The sequence below is a fragment of the Rhinoderma darwinii genome, unplaced genomic scaffold, assembly GCF_050947455.1.
Source record: "Rhinoderma darwinii isolate aRhiDar2 unplaced genomic scaffold, aRhiDar2.hap1 Scaffold_4381, whole genome shotgun sequence".
Lineage (NCBI taxonomy): Eukaryota > Metazoa > Chordata > Amphibia > Anura > Rhinodermatidae > Rhinoderma > Rhinoderma darwinii.
In genome coordinates this window covers 92,501-102,759 of record NW_027463861.1, presented here as the reverse complement: position 1 = coordinate 102,759, position 10,259 = coordinate 92,501, and the positions used below count along the sequence as shown (strand labels likewise).

Genomic DNA, 10,259 nt, shown 5'->3' with positions numbered 1-10,259 from the left:
CAGGAGGCACATTGTGGTACTATCTACAGGCACATTGTGGCACTATATGCGGGCACTATCTGCAGGCACAGTGTGGCACTATATGCGGGCACTATCTACAGGAGGCACATTGTGGTACTATCTACAGGCACATTGTGGCACTATATGTGGGCACTATCTGCAGGCACTATATGTGGGCACTATCTGCAGGCACATTGTGGCACTATATGTGGGCACTATCTGCAGGCACTATATGTGGGCACTATCTGCAGGACTGGAAATGGATGAGAATTTGGAGACCCTGAATGGGCGTGAGACACTGACAATTGATGAGTGTTTAATGGCCATTTGTTTTCACTGTCGTGTGACTGTAGCCTAAATGACTGATGCCCGGAGCTCCGTTCACGTGTACCGCGGTGGGGCTGGGAGATCGGGCGGACACACGGATTGTTTTTCACAGTCGTGTGAATCCGGCCTTAATATAATTTATTTAACCCTCCATGGTGGGGCTGGTACTGACCGGGTCCTGCTCAGCCCTCAGGCACTATCCTGTCATCTCCCCCCAGTGTGCCCACCCAGCGCTATCTGCCCGGCCTCGCTGCCCCCGGCTGCAATGGTCGAGACCGGCTGAGGGGGGTGTCAGTGCACGCAGTATATAATCGATTATAGATTCTGTTAACCTGTTCCCTGCCGGGGAACAGAGAAGTTATAATCAATTATATGGACATTTTTCCAATTGTATTTATGATGGAAAAAAATAAGTGTTTGCAGAGGTTAAAGGTTGTGAAGTTCCGTCCAATAATTATAGCGCTTATATGTTAGTAATTTATAGAAAGGAAAATGTATTCACTTATCTCTTAGTATTACTGTGAAATAAACCGAAAAATCGAAAATCGCCCAAAGTGTTGAAAAAAAAATCTAGATTTAATTTTTTGCCAAAATGGCCCAGCCCGATCTGGGGGTGAATCTTTTCGGCTGATCCCGGGATGTACATGGATTTGAACGTCGCCTCTGATGGAAAAGATCAAAAGTAAAATTGGTAGATGGGTCAGATTTCCACTTTCCAAGGCGGACAGAATAAAGATCTTACTCCCGCAGCGACTCCCAGTGCGGAGGGGGAGAAAATATAAAAAAATAATTACTCCATGAGCTGAGGAGGAAGAAGCTTCATGGTAAAGGGGTCTCCCATGAGGGACATTTAAGACGGATCCACAGGATATGTCAAGTGTCAGAGAGATCCGGGTTCTGCCTCTAGGACCCCCACCTATCCGTAGAACGGGCCCCTCTAAACCCCATCTAGGTTTTTGTGCCCCCACCGCCTCCCGGCCACTTCCTGATGACATGGTTGGGAGTTACGGAAACAGCAGAACTTGCTGAGCTGCGCTGTTTCCATAACTCCCAACCATGTGATCAGTAAGTGAACGGGAGGCGGCGGGACCACAAAAAGCTGGAACAGGGTTTAGAGATACCACCTCGGGGACCCGCACCCGTCTGACATATCCTGTGGATATGTCATCAATGTCTTTCATGGGAAAAGCCCTTTAAGTAGAAAATCAGGTCACTCCGAGAAGAGAAGGGGGGATGGGATAGACCACATTTCTCCTCCCTATTAAAATGGAAAAATACAGACTTTGAAAGCGCCGGATGGAGCGGCACGAAGTATTTTTTATATTTTAGAAATGAAGGCAAATAAAATGTCTCCTACAAATTCAGTGATGGGATTATTTGGGGGGTTTGGGTTCGCACTGAAGAGAGAGTTTGGGTGGAAGGAGCCTCGGATGTCACGCCGATATTTTTTTAATGATTCTCTTCCAGAGGTGATCCAGCTCATTGGGTTGCTAAGGGGTTAATAAAACCAGCACAATCTTGTGGGGGAGCTGCGTAGAAGAGGTATGAGGTCTTAAAGAAAATAATGCGCATATTTGTATTGTGCGGTATTTACAGATGAAAAGCGCGGCGGCGGCAATGAAAGACGAAGATGAATGCGTCAAGTGTTTCGGAGGGGGGGGGGCTTGTGTTCGGGCTTCTTTTGGGCAGGGTGAGGTTATTAATGAGTTGTGGTTTTGTCTGGTATTTTGTATGTGATATTTTTCAAATTAAAAGCATTCTGGCGGCCTCTGCGCTCCCGGGAAGTTTCTGTTTTCAGACTTTTTTTCTTGCCTCCTCCAGAGTCTGTCCCTCCACAATCCCGTCTCTGAGCTCTACCGGCCGTTCTCTCCTCCTCATGACTTGGTTTTTGCTCTGATATACATTGTCAGCTGTGTGTCCTTATATAGACGAGGGCGTGTCTTTCCAAATCATGTCCAATCAAATGAATTTACCACCGGTGGATCCAATCAAGGTGCAGAAACATTTCACCGATCTAGAGAAACGGGAGGTCAAGTGTCATAGCAGAGCGTCTGAATACTTATGTCCATGTGGAATTTTAGTTTTACATTTTTAAATAAATTTGCAAAGATTTCTAATCTGTTGTCACTTTGTCATTATGAGGCATTGAGTGCAGAATGAGGGGGAAACGTGATTTTTTTTTTATTTTATTCTAGCGCAAGACCTCAACATAACAAAATGTGAAAAAGATGAACGGCCCTGAAGACTTTCCACATCATTATATATATATATATATACGCACACATGAACTGTATCCGCTCCTCCACATGACTCGTGTTCTATAGATAGACTGTATCCGCTCCTCCACATGACTCGTGTTCTATAGATAGACTGTATCCGCTCCCTTATATGCTTCTTATGTTTCCACCATCCATCCTTCAGGGGTCCGGCCATGAAACTCCACATGTCCGAGGATGCAGTGTCCGCTCGTCTCCAGCGTCTTAGTCTGGAGAATGATCACAGCTATGGAGGGAACGGCCTCCCCAAGATGTCACCACTGCAAGAATCCGAGGAGACAGCGAGAGGGTGAGCAGGAGACGTCTGATGTAGAATAAGTCCTGTGTGAATGACCAAAGAATGGTCCATATGCGTCATCATCATCATCATCATCATGTCCTCGCTACCTCACCTCTATCATCTCACCAGCTCCTCTTCACCTCCTATTCTACACGCCTCTGATGTTTCTCTTATTCTACACGCCTCTAGTTCTTCTTCTTCTACACGCCTCTGGTCCTTCTCCTTCTCTTCTTCTTCTACACGCCTCTGGTCCTTCTCTTCTTCTTCTACACGCCTCTGGTCCTCCTCCTTCTCTTCTTCTTCTACACGCCTCTGGTCCTCCTTCTCTTCTTCTTCTACACGCCTCTGGTCCTTCTCTTCTTCTTCTACACGCCTCTGGTCCTCCTCCTTCTCTTCTTCTTCTACACGCCTCTGGTCCTCCTCCTCTTCTCCTACACACCTCTGGTCCTCCTCCTCTTCTTCTACATGCCTCTGGTCCTCCTCCTCTTCTTCTACACGCCTCTGGTCCTCCTCCTCTTCTTCTACTCGCCTCTGGTCCTCCTCCTCTTCTTCTACACGCCTCTGGTCCTTCTCTTCTTCTTCTACTCACCTCTGGTCCTTCTCTTCTTCTTCTACACGCCTCTGGTCCTTTTCTTCTTCTACACGCCTCTGGTCCTCCTGGTCCTTCTCTTCTTCTTCTACACGCCTCTGGTCCTTCTCTTCTTCTTCTACACGCCTCTGGTCCTCCTGGTCCTTCTCTTCTTCTTCTACTCGCCTCTGGTCCTTCTCTTCTTCTTCTACACGCCTCTGGTCCTTTTCTTCTTCTACACGCCTCTGGTCCTCCTGGTCCTTCTCTTCTTCTTCTACACGCCTCTGGTCCTTCTCTTCTTCTTCTTCTACTCGCCTCTGGTCCTTCTCTTCTTCTTCTTCTACTCGCCTCTGGTCCTTCTCTTCTTCTTCTACACGCCTCTGGTCCTTCTCTTCTTCTTCTACACGCCTCTGGTCCTTCTCTTCTACTTCTACACGCCTCTGGTCCTTCTCTTCTTCTACACGCCTCTGGTCCTTCTCTTCTTCTAAACGCCTCTGGTCCTTCTCTTCTTCTACACGCCTCTGGTCTTCCTCCTCTTCTTCTACACGCCTCTGGTCTTCCTCCTCTTCTTCTACACGCCTCTGGTCTTCCTCCTCTTCTTCTACACGCCTCTGGTCTTCCTCCTCTTCTTCAACTTATACACGCCTCTGGTCCTCCTGGTCCTTCTCTTCTTCTACACGCCTCTGGTCCTTCTCTTCTTCTACACGCCTCTGGTCCTTCTCTTCTTCTACACGCCTCTGGTCCTTCTCTTCTTCTACACGCCTCTGGTCCTTCTCTTCTTCTACACGCCTCTGGTCTTCCTCCTCTTCTTCTTCTACACGCCTCTGGTCTTCCTCCTCTTCTTCTTCTACACGCCTCTGGTCTTCCTCCTCTTCTTCTTCTACACGCCTCTGGTCTTCCTCCTCTTCTTCTTCTACACGCCTCTGGTCTTCCTCCTCTTCTTCTTCTACACGCCTCTGGTCTTCCTCCTCTTCTTCTTCTACACGCCTCTGGTCTTCCTCCTCTTCTTCTTCTACACGCCTCTGGTCTTCCTCCTCTTCTTCTTCTACACGCCTCTGGTCTTCCTCCTCTTCTTCTTCTACACGCCTCTGGTCTTCCTCCTCTTCTTCTTCTACACGCCTCTGGTCCTTCTCTTCTTCTTCTTCTACACGCCTCTGGTCCTTCTCTTCTTCTTCTTCTACACGCCTCTGGTCCTTCTCTTCTTCTTCTTCTACACGCCTCTGGTCCTTCTCTTCTTCTTCTTCTACACGCCTCTGGTCCTTCTCTTCTTCTTCTTCTACACGCCTCTGGTCCTTCTCTTCTTCTTCTTCTACACGCCTCTGGTCCTTCTCTTCTTCTTCTTCTACACGCCTCTGGTCCTTCTCTTCTTCTTCTTCTACACGCCTCTGGTCCTTCTCTTCTTCTTCTTCTACACGCCTCTGGTCCTTCTCTTCTTCTTCTTCTACACGCCTCTGGTCCTTCTCTTCTTCTTCTTCTACACGCCTCTGGTCCTTCTCTTCTTCTTCTTCTACACGCCTCTGGTCCTTCTCTTCTTCTTCTTCTACACGCCTCTGGTCCTTCTCTTCTTCTTCTTCTACACGCCTCTGGTCCTTCTCTTCTTCTTCTTCTACACGCCTCTGGTCCTTCTCTTCTTCTTCTTCTACACGCCTCTGGTCCTTCTCTTCTTCTTCTTCTACACGCCTCTGGTCCTTCTCTTCTTCTTCTTCTACACGCCTCTGGTCTTCCTCCTTCACACATATTGCCCTCTATCCTGCAGATCTCCTGACAGCAGCTTAGAAGATGAGGATGTTATCGTGGACCCTGGAGAATTTTGTATGAGCAGCTCTAAGGTGCTAAGTGTCTGCCCACTGCTGGAGGAGACGCTAAGAGACCCCCGGCCAGAAAGCATCATCCCCGAGAGTCTTCTCCACTCGTTGTAAGAACTTAACACCTACCCCATAATTTACTATACTGTGTGTAGGACCCCAATATTCCCTGTGCCCTCCCATATGTGTTTTCTATTTCACCTTTACAATGATGACATTTCTCCTACCACCATTGTGTGTGTCTGTATGATGGTATTACTCGGAAGTGCCAGTAATTGCGGCCCGTAATTACGGGCACGGCCGGCGGCGGACAGCCGTCCGCATTTATGGGCCGTGCTCCCATTATAAAGTATGGGACATGGTCTATTTTTTTCGCATAGTTTCTACGGCACGGAGACCTTCCCATAAGTATAAGGGAAGGCGTCAGTCGGCCTTAGAAATGAATGGGTCCGCAACTACGGGCGATTTTACGGTCGTGTGCGTGGCTCTTACTGGGGTGGGGCGGTTCATGTCTGTTCTTGCCTCAGTCCGTGCCTCAGTCCGTTATCTGCTCTGATTTTTCCCAGGACTTCACCGTGTTTGGAACTCGTCCTCTGGTCGCCCCCATCAGGTCCCATCCATCAACTTCTGCGCTCGCTGGCGGGGGTAGAGGAGAGGTGCAGAGATCTCACCTGCCGGAAGATCAATCGAGAGTTGGATGAAGGGATGGAGCTGTGACCCGGCCTGAAGTCTCTGCGTTACTTTCCATTGGAGCACGACGCAGTCTCGAGTACGCCCGTGGCATGGAGGGCGAACCTGTGGACGGCTCTATGGATTAATGTCTGACCCCTCTGATGATATTTCTGTGTTCGTGTCTGTCTCATGTGATTTATGTTTTTACATGACGTCACCTCCTCCTGGTGAAACTGACGGTAGGAGCGATGGGACGTGTTCACCAGAAAGTCTAGAACCTGCTCCACCCACTGCAGGGTAACGTGCATATGAGGTGGACTTGGCTCCACCCACTGAATGGCAACAGAGCGAGTTGTGACGTTAGAAGTTAAACCGGGAATTACAGGACATGGGGGGATCGTCCTTCCGCTTTAGAGCGATACAAACAGAAGATTTGCGGGTCTGTCCCTCCTCCTGCTGGCCGACGGGTGAAGTCAATAACATTGATCATCTCGCTAACAAATGGCGCCCGACATCGGGGGATATATTAGGGATCAGTCACATGGGACAGAAATCCAACAACAACCTGACGATGAATGGACCCGACCTCTGCAACACGATCTATGGAAAATTTTTGCAAAAGATTCTGCGTTGTGGGACTGGACCCTTCGCGAGCAGGTGATCAGTCAGGTCCGGAAGTTGATGTTGGAAAATGGAGAAGTCTAAAGATCTGAGCGACTGACGGGACAAATTGTGATGTCACAGCATCTCCCGAACGCCCGGTCTAGTGGGGTTCATCCTGGTCTAGTGGGGGTGTGTTCCAGGTCTGGTGGGGGGTGGTCCCGGTCTGCTCACACTGCAGGATAATGCCCCCCCCCCCCCCCCACTGCAGGATAGCGCCCCCCTCCCCCCACACTGCAGGATAACGCCCCCTCACACTGCAGGATAACGTGCTCCCCCCCCCACACTGCAGGATAATGCGCCCCCCCCCCCCACTGCAGGATAACGCCCCCCACACTGCAGGATAACGCCCCCCACACTGCAGGATAACGCGCCCCCCCCCCACACTGCAGGATAACGTGCCCCCCCCCCCCCCACTGCAGGATAACACACACACCCCCCCCCCCACTGCAGGATAACACCCCCCCACACTGCAGGATCACGCCCCCCCCCCACACACTGCAGATATTGTCCAGGAATGATGAGGAACATGACAAACCCTTCAAGATGTCTCCAGATCTCAATCCAATCGATCATCTGTGGGATGTGCTGGAGAAACGTCCGGTCCCCGGAGGCCGCACCTCACACCTGACAGGACTGACCGGACCTGCTGCTGACGTCTCGTACCGGAGACCACAGGAACCTGCGCACCTCTTGTGGAGTCCATGACGACGGGTCAGAGCTGGAGGGGCGCACGTGGCAACTACACAATATAAGGCCGGGGGATATAATGTTATGGGTCGGGGTAAATGGCTGCCATGTAATATAACCGTTCCTGCAGGGGTCACTGCGGTGTCCCAATCACTCAGGTTCACCTCAGATAGTCCCCTAGGATTGTCCTGCTCCACCTGTATAACGGACTGCGCTGTACAGATCTAGTAGAACCTAGTTTAAGCCATTAATAACTTGCATGTTCCTGCGTGTAAACCGAGTCGTCGTGCAATCTGGATTATTAATGAATTTGATGGAAAGGGACCACGAGTAACGTAGAGACCCCAATAATCCTGGAGCCTCTGCATAAGAGTGGATATAAATGAGTATGTGCCCCTCCCCCACCAGATAACCCCGAAGAGACATCAGACCCGGTGTCGCTGCGGAGCCTTGTTATGTGGTGATCACCAAACTCATCACTGACGTGTCCATTATGTGTTATCATAGGACGGATAATCAATCCATTTTATTGTCAATTATAAAGTTGTCTTTTATATACCCCCTGTAATACAAATATATGTATATACTGTAGAATGTATGTGTGTATTATATGTATATGTGTGTGCGTATTCTTTGCACATATGGCTGAATAAACCAGTTGAAGTCTACTTTGGAGTGGTGTGTGTGTGTGTGTAATGTCTATGGCCGAGGGCCGTCGTTCAGACTTACCCTCTGACGGCTCCGGCCATGGACATCTGTGTTCTCGGCGACATCTCCCTCCAGGGAGACGCCGGCCCTCACTTCCGGGTTCTGGGACTGGTTACCGCAGGGCGCGCGTGCACTGCCTTAAAGGGCCAGTACACGTCCAGCTGTCATTTATCAGTAATTAGCCCAGAAAGCTGCTGGACTATAAAAAGGGCTCTGCCTACTTCATCCTTGCCTGAGCGTTGTTGTATACCTAAGTTTGCCTTGCAAATGGTCTCCTAGTGTTTTCCGGTTCCCAGTGTCACCCGTTCCTGCTGCCTGTATCCCGTGCCTCCGTGCCATCTACAGTGAAAGTCAAGTCGTGTCTCCGCTACTGTCTACATTGCCTCAGGTACCCTTTCTGGACTATAGACATTGTTTTGTACCTTGTGGCCAGCTGCTACCCCGTACGGCCCAGTGGGTCCACACCCCGCGCCATGACAGTACGCTCAGGCCATGGACCCCACTGGTCAATTCAAGGGCCTGTCGCCCGCCCAAGCCATGCAGGCGGACCTGCAGGATCTACGAGCACGACAGGATCAACTTCTTGTGGCAGTAGACTCCATGGCACAGCAGCTAGGGGCGCTAGCTACTTCCTTCTCTGCTCCTATTCAAGCTCCTCCGATCGACCCTCCTGCTACACCTCCTTGGCAGCTCCAGTTGGGATCCTCGGTTCTCGCTGCCATTGCCACCTCAGTTCCATGGAGACGCAAGTACGTGCAGGGGGTTTCTGAACCAATGCCATATCCACTTCACTCTGCACGCCCGAGCATTTCCTTCGGACGGAAACAGGATGACCTTCATTATATCCCTACTTGCCAGCAAGGCCCTGGTGTGGGCGAATCCAATCTGGAAACGACAGGGACCCAAGACTTCCAGGGGTTCGTGCGGTTATTCCGTACCCCTGGACGAGCCTCATCGGCAGCCACTGCTATCTTTAACCTTTCGTCAGGAGGACGCCTCCATGGCCGAATACACCATCCAGTTCCGGACCCTAGCAGAACGGTCCTGGAACAATGAGGCCTTGGTATCTTCCTTCTGGCATGGCCTATCGCCCGAGATCAAGGTCGGACTTGCTGCTCGAGATCTACCAGCTGCCTTGGACGACCTGATTCTACTTGCTACTCGAGCGGACATAAGGCTCAGAGAGAGATCTCAAGAGATTCGACAGGAGAGACGGCTTCCTAGAATGGCGCCCAACTTCTAGCAACCCCTCTTGCCTTCTTCTACTGCTCCACCCGAGGTTCCGATGCAGGTGGATCGGCTTAAACTGTCCGTTCAAGAGAAACAGCGCAGGCGCACCCCTGGACTCTGTTTATATTGCGGCCTCGCTGGCCATGTCGTGCGTCTGTGTCCCCAGAAGTCAAAAAACCCCAACGCCTGGGATTGGTTGGAGAGACAACCCTGGGCGATACTGCATTTAATAGAGAACTCTCCTCCAAACTGTTAATTCCTGTGACCATCGTCGCTGGCGAGAGGTCCCATCCAGTCTCTGCCTACCTGGACTCTGGCTCTGCAGCTAATTTCATCTGCCAAGACCTTGTGGATCTTCTTCGGTTGCCCACTGTTCTGCTGGAAAGGCCGTTGATCGTTGCCTCGGTAGATGGACTGCCTTTGCCTGACCCAGTTTTGTCTGTAACCAAGTCATTGAGACTCCAAGTGGGAGTTCTTCACTCTAAGCTCATCTCCTTGTTTGTCCTGCCCAAGGCCGTCAACCCCGTGCTGCTGGGTTTGCCTTGGCTCCGTCTACACGCCCCAGTCATGGATTGGAACTCTGGACCGCTGTCTGGTGCATGTTCATCCGCCTCAGTCTCCTCCACATCAGTCATTGGCAGGGTTGCCTCCTTGTTACTCTCTGTTCTCAGATGTCTTCAAGAAGAAGGAGGTAGAGACGTTGCCACCACATCAATCGTATGAGTATGATTGCCCTATCGACTTGGTTCCTGATTCGTCTCCTCCTCACCCTAGAGTGTACCCTCTCTCCTTGCCTGAGACCCAGTCTATGTCAGCCTATATTAAGGAGAATCTGAAGAGGGACTTCATACGTAAATCCTCATCCACGGCCGGAGCCGGGTTTTTCTTTGTCAAGAAGAATGATGGATCCCTCCGACCCTGCATTGACTACCGAGGCCTCAACTAGATCACGGCGAAGAACAGGTACCCAATGCTTTTGATTTCGGAACTGTTTGATCGCATACGGCGGGCACATTTTTTTTCTAAGCTAGACCTGCGGGGGG

The 10,259-nt window shown here is 50.6% G+C and overlaps 1 pseudogene; it reads right to left on the bottom strand.

The window, feature by feature from the left end:
• Positions 1-3,000: 3,000 nt before the first annotated feature.
• LOC142714052 (uncharacterized) lies at positions 3,001-5,188 on the bottom strand (annotated as a pseudogene).
• Positions 5,189-10,259: the final 5,071 nt, after the last annotated feature.